This window comes from Mustela nigripes, chromosome 13 (genome assembly GCF_022355385.1).
Source record: "Mustela nigripes isolate SB6536 chromosome 13, MUSNIG.SB6536, whole genome shotgun sequence".
Lineage (NCBI taxonomy): Eukaryota > Metazoa > Chordata > Mammalia > Carnivora > Mustelidae > Mustela > Mustela nigripes.
In genome coordinates, this window is record NC_081569.1 from 12550391 (window position 1) to 12555875 (window position 5485).

The 5485-nt window shown below is 40.1% G+C and overlaps 1 long non-coding RNA gene across 2 annotated transcripts in view; it reads left to right on the plus strand.

The window, feature by feature from the left end:
* The window catches only part of LOC132029094 (uncharacterized), a 60290-nt gene extending 57809 nt beyond the window's left edge, over positions 1-2481 (plus strand). For both annotated transcript variants that reach the window (XR_009407702.1, XR_009407703.1), the window contains exon 2: positions 1519-2481. This is a non-coding gene — a long non-coding RNA (uncharacterized LOC132029094). The remainder of the gene's footprint in view (positions 1-1518) is intronic.
* The last annotated feature ends 3004 nt before the right edge of the window (positions 2482-5485 follow it).

Sequence of the window (5485 nt, forward strand, 5' to 3'; positions counted from 1 at the left end):
GCTAGCAGGATAAAACACAGGAGAGAGAGCAGGGTGGTGGAGTGGGCAGGGATGGCACAGTGGGTCTAGCTAGTGGAAGTAGTGTCCCTCTGGGGTTACCTTTGAAAATGTGTATGTTTTTGAGGGTGGCGGTGACAAGGGGCATTGCTAGTGTATGGGAGATTGAGGTTGGGGTTGGTGACTCTCATCCTATAGTGTGTAGGACAGTCCCATACAACAAAGAATGATCCTATTCTAAATGCCAGTAGTGGTTCCTGTTGAGCAATTCTGAGATAAGCCTGGGTTTCAATTTCCAGCTATAAACCTGAAAAAGTTGCATTTTCCTCATCGGTGAATTTTGAGTGAAAATATATACTTAAAAGATCATTCTGAGCATTGCTGACAGTGAACACAGGACCAGATATGTAGTAGGAACTAGTAAAGAATCATTGGCATCATTTTTCACCTTCTAGTGGCTCCTCAACCCAGTCGAGTAAAACACAGCGTCCTCACACTGGCACACAAGGACCTGCCTGATCTGATCCCTGCTCCCCTCTGAACACACTTTCTCCCAGTTCCTCCCCTGGCTCTGCTCCAGGCCTGGCCTCCTTCCTGTTTGTCAGTCTTCCAGATAGCTGTGCCCTGCTCTGGACCTGCGCACTTCCTTGTCTGTTTTCTGTGTGGGAGGTGCTTCCCTTTCAAGCATCCACTTGGCTGTCTCCCTCACTGCTTTCGTTCTCTGCTCATCTTATCTGAGGGGGCTTTCCTGACTCATGATGTAAAGATGGCTGCCTGGCTGTCTGCCTGCAGCCACCCCTTCCCCTCAGCTCTCACTCCTTTTGCCATCACGTGACCAACATAGTCAATGTATGTTTGCTTGTTGTCCATCTCTTCCAAGTAGAATATAAGTTGGATGAAAGGAAGGACTCTGTGTTGTTCACTGATGTATCCCCAGTGGCTGTAATGCCATAGAGCCTAGATACCAGCAAATATTTATTGAATAAATGAATGACTAAAAACAGCAAAGGAAAAGGTTGTGTTGTGGTTGACAATGTTCGGTGTAAACAGAGGCTGTTTGTGTATATCATAAAGTCATACTTTCTGCTAGTTCTGTCATTTTTACACCAGATGATGGAATTGTTTACTAGAATCTCCCTATCTAAACAATGTTGACAGATATTCCAAGAGAGAGTGCCTGCCTGGTTGTCTAAGAATTGGATTTCTCTGTTCTCCTCCATCACTTTTTTTTTTTCTGTGTTCCAAAATTCATTGTTTATTCACCACACCTAGTGCTTCATGTAATACATTTCCTCCATAATACCCATCACCAGACTTACCCAACCCTCAACGCTTCTATCCTCCAAAACCCCCAGTTTGTTTCTCAGAGTCCACAGTCTCTCATGTTCATCTCCCCCTTGATTTCCCCCAACTCAACTTGTCCTCTTCAGCTCCCAGTGTCCTCCGTGTTACTCCTTATGCTCCACAAGTAAATGAAACCATGTGATAATCAACTCTCTCTGTTTGACTTATTTCACTCAGCATAATCTCCAGCAACTTCTTTCAAGACATGTCTCCAAAAACAAAGGAAACAAAAGTGAAAATGAATTTTTGGGACTTCATCAAGATCAAAAGCTTCTGCACAGCAAAGGAAACAGCAAAACAAAGAGGCAACACATGGAATGGGAGAAGATATTTGCAAATGACACTACAACGGGCTGATACCCAAGATCTACAAGGAACTCCTCAAACTCATCATACACAAAACAGATAATCACGTCAAAAAATGGGCAGAAGACATGAACAGACTTCTCCAAAGAAGACATACAAATGGCTAACAGACACATGAAAAAATGTTCTTCATCACTAGCCATCAGGGAGATTCAAAGTAAAACCACACCGGGATATCTATCACCTTACACCAGTTAGAATGGCCAAAATTAATGAGACAGGAAACAAGTGTTGGAGAGGATGTGGAGAAGGGGACCCTCTTAGACTGTTGGTGGGAATGCAAGTTGGTGCAGCCGTTTTGGAAAACAGTGTGGAGATTCCTTAAGAAATTAAAAATAGAACTTCCCTATGACCCTGCCATTGCACTACTGGGTATTTACCCCAAAGATACAGATGTAGTGAAAAGAAGGGCCATCTGTACCCCAGTGTTCATAGTAGCAATGGCCACAGTCACCATACTGTGGGAAGAGCCAAGATGCCCTTCAACAGATGAATGGATAAAGAAGATATGGTCCATATATGCAATGAATATTATGCCTCCATCAGAAAGGAGGAATACCCAACTTTTATATCAACATGGATGGGGCCGGAGGAGATTATGCTGAGTGAAATGACTCCTCCATCACTTTTAATTGAGGAAAGCATGAAAATATTATTTTTATGTCAGATGGCCTTATGGGTAGGAAGATGTGATTTTCTTTGAGTATATGTTTTTAAATTGGTTGCAAATGTGGAGAAGTCATCAATAAAATTGTCCATAGCATAATAGAATTATTGAGTTGTCCTGTCTTCTTTGAGGAAGCATAATCATTCTTCAGAGAGACAATTAGTGTTTGCTGCTTTCGTTGACATAGGCTTCACTTGGGCTTTGGGAGTGCTTTGGAAGTTTCTGTTGTAAAAGAAACCACTGGCTTGGGGTTTTGAAAGTAGGGCAATGATAAACTATGTGTGATGTTTATTTGAAAGGTAGGTATTTGTGTGTAAAAGTTTCTTCTTGTTTTTGATAGGCAGAGCCATATTTCTGAAAGATTTTGCTTTGTATTCTGAAATATTTATATTGATTTGGTAACTGATGGGTATGCACAGTTTGTTTAACTCGTTCTGTTTCACACCAGAAACAGCTAGGAAGATGTGTCTAAGGATTCTTTTGTTCTAAATTAATGTCTGTCTTTGGGCTTACCTTTTAGTCACACTTTTATATCCTAAGATGGCTTCTATAACATGCCATTTACTCAAGAGGGATACGATTTTTAGTGGAAATTATCATCTTTCCCTAATTCCATCCCTCTGCCAGTAAGGTTCTAAAGATACAAGTGTTCTGCTTCTGCAGGTAGTTTCCTAGAAGAAGTGTCTTAATCCACTGAGCCACCCAGGCGCCCCTAGAAGAAGTGTCTTTAAATGTGATAATCATGTTCAGCAGGACATTTGAGGTTTGGCAGTTGTTCTGCAATGTAGACACTGGTTTAGAGGTCAGTGTGTGTGGTTTAATAGGAGGCCATTAAACTCAAGTGTGCGAAGAAGTAAATTACTTTCTATTACACTTGATATGTATGGTTAGGGGTGTGCAGTTGTTTATTGGGCAGTGCTTGATTTTCAAAATTTAGGTCTGTAGTTCCATGACAGATAAGAAATATTCCAATAAGGAATCAAGAAAATTGAGTGTCTGTGTGTTTATGGGTGTGTGTGTGTGTGTGTGTGTGTGCGCGCGCACGTGCATATATGCACTGGCAAGTGGTGGGGAGCAATTTTGTCAAGAGATAATCATTCATTGAACACTGTTGCCAGAAAAACGTATACCTTTAGCCAGATATTACGTCTGTCTACCTCTTACCATGATCAAGTGTTCTCAGCTTGACCTACATCCTTCCCATTCAGCCTAATTTTATCTTTTGCCTTCAGTTTTTCCTTTCCCACACCCTTCAGAATTTACCCCAGTCAGTTTTTTTTTCTTCATTTCTGCCCCCACAACAAGTCATACGCAGATTACCAAGAAGCTCCATTGCACCAGTGGGAGCTCTCAGAACTGGTGTTATCTACAAGTAGGTCTTGATGCTCTTGACCACTTCCTCCATACAGTGCCCTTCCCTTGTCATCTCTGTTTTGGTTTCTAGTTGTCATAAGGTTACACCACACTTTTTTTCATCCTCTCTGGCTATATCATCTTAATGTCCTTCGCAAATTTATCCTGCTCTAACAGACTGCTCAGTGCTGGAGGTCCTTGAGGCTCATGCCATCTTTCCATTTCATACTCTTCTTGGCAAGGTCATCCATTACTATGCCTACAGTGACCGTAATCTGAATGCCAATCTCTCCAAACTCTTTTTTCTAGACCTGATCTGTCAGCTCTATAGTCATGTACTCAGCTACCCAAATGGCTTCTCCAGCTGAACTTCTGAAATACAGAGAAACCAAGACTGATCCCACAATATGCAGTTGTGAGTGAAAAGCTCTAGTATTTTTTAATTGGGCTCAGCTCAATCCTGACATCCTCCTCCCTCTCATTCCTTTTATTGAGTCCTGTTAACTCAATATCATTACTGTTGTTCAGTACCTCCCTTCTTTACTGATAAAACAATAAAAGAGCAGAATCAGAAGAACATAGGTCTAAGCAACACAACTGGCTTCAAATAGTTGACATACATAGAACCCAAGAATTGCAGATTGGCCATAAGTTGGACCATAAAGAAAGCCTCCATTTGCAGAGGAATGAAAACATATGGATTTTCCCTTCTGACTGAATTCTTAGGAATTAAGCTAGAAGTCAATAACATGAAGATAACTGGTTAATCCCATTTATTTTTTAGAATTAATCACTATACCGCTAAAAAAATCAAACAAACAAAACCACCACCAACAAAAACTCTCCTATAGAAGAACTTAAAATGGAAATTAGGACATATTTTGAGTTATGTGGTAATGAAAACATGACATGCCAAAACTTGTTTGATGCAGCTCATTTAGTGCTTAGAGGGAAATTTATAGCATTAAATGGATAAATAAGAGACTAGTAGAGTCCAAAAATCAGTATCTAATTTTCTGTTTCAAGAATTAAAAAAAAAAAGGCCACAAAAAATGGCAAATCAAACAAAAAGGGTACAGAAAGAATGAATGAGGTTTTTTTTTTTCCTGTCCAATCCCTCTATTACCATGAATGTGGATTTGTAAACTTACACTCATAGTGGCAGCTTGTCTTCAGAAGGCTGTTTCGCATATTACTCAGCAACAAAAATTAATGTACTATCAAGCCCCCAAAATTTATGAAGGAAATATAAATAAATATTACCAAGTGCAAGAAGCCAGTTTGAAAAGTCTGTGTAATATATGTTTCCCCTCATCTTGATCAGTTTCTATTACCCAGAACCACACCAAATAAATATACAATCTACACACCAGTAGTTTTCTAGGCAAGTACAACTTTAAGATTCTTCCCCTAAGATACCACTTCCCGGTGAATTACAGCCTTCAGTCCTTCCCCATGTAGAAATTCTAGAGTCCACATTCACACACACTCATGGCTTGTGTCTACTAAAACTAATTTAAAAACATATTAAAAATTGGAATGATGGGGATACCTGTGTGGCTTAGTCAGTTGAGTGTCCAACTCTTAGTTTTGGCTTAGGTCATGGTCTCAGGGTCATGGGATCAAACCCCACATCAGGGATCAATACATAAAATCAACAAGGGAAAGTTAGCTTTAGAGAAGTTAATAAACTAATAAACCCTTTGAGAGACTGATCAGGAAAAACAATATAGAATATATTACCAATATTCTGTTACT